A 1,067-nucleotide genomic window follows, 5' to 3' on the forward strand; every position below is an offset into this window, starting at 1 on the left:
AGTGCCTGAAACTACTGGTGGGGGGTTAAGTGTCAGATGAAGTGATTAACTGCACGCTGCCTTTGTTTACATTTTCCAGAGCAATAATTTAAAGTGAGTGATACATATGACTGTTAAAGAAAGCAGGATGAGATTTTTTCTTAAAAAACACCACTTAGCATGTAAAGGACAAAAACAGCAAAGAGATGAGAGGTACGGCTTTGTCCACAGGGGGCGCCAAAATCAACACAAACCAAAAGTTCCTCACAGGAGCTTAAATGACAAATTGCCACCCAAATTTCCACCCATTTTTCGACCACTTAATTTCTTCAATGAAAAATGGTGCAATATGGAGCTGAGATGGAACGAAACCTCACAGTATATCAACATCACTAAATAAAAACAGTATAATAGTCAAGCAAAGTGACCAGCAGGTGGCAGTGCATGACAGGAAAATAAAAAAGTGCAATATGAATGCAACTACTGTCAGGCTCATCAAGGCTCATCAAGTTTGTAACTGTAGCTGGGATTACCCCATCAGTGGATACATGGAGTGTGAATAGACTACACTACTACTGCACGCACGTCATAGGAAAGCCATGTCCTTCAAAATAAAAGTGCAGCATCTTCATGCCAAATCTTTTTTTTTTTTTTTTTCAAGCACACGACTCGTTCTACTGATTGGCTAGTTCTGAAAGTCCCTCGAGGTTGCAAAGAATTTGGCAAATCAGCATTTTCCGTTGATGCCCCGGGCTCATGAAACGAGAATAAAGATTAAAGTTCTTCCCTCTCTTGCAGAGTCTATGACTTTGATTTGTAGCCACCGTGTGTCAAACTGTAACTGTTTTAATTTATATTAATCTGTTGTTTCTGTGACTGATTATATTTATTTGTTCTTTTTGAAACCTCAATGTCCCTTCGAGAATAAATAAAGGTTTGAAATGAAAAAAACTGTTAAGAACCACAGCTCTAGTGTCCTGACTGTGATGATGTGTCTGTGCTTCAGAGGTCGGTGTTACTCATGCAGTGGTTCAGTTTAAAAAGAGGAAGAAGTTCAGCCAGAAGTAAACAGAAAGAGAGCCGAAGGA

The sequence above is a fragment of the Semicossyphus pulcher genome, unplaced genomic scaffold (assembly GCF_022749685.1).
Source record: "Semicossyphus pulcher isolate SPU_LCO1_2020_fin unplaced genomic scaffold, fSemPul1.0.p SCAF_22, whole genome shotgun sequence".
In the NCBI taxonomy this organism is placed as follows: domain Eukaryota; kingdom Metazoa; phylum Chordata; class Actinopteri; order Labriformes; family Labridae; genus Semicossyphus; species Semicossyphus pulcher.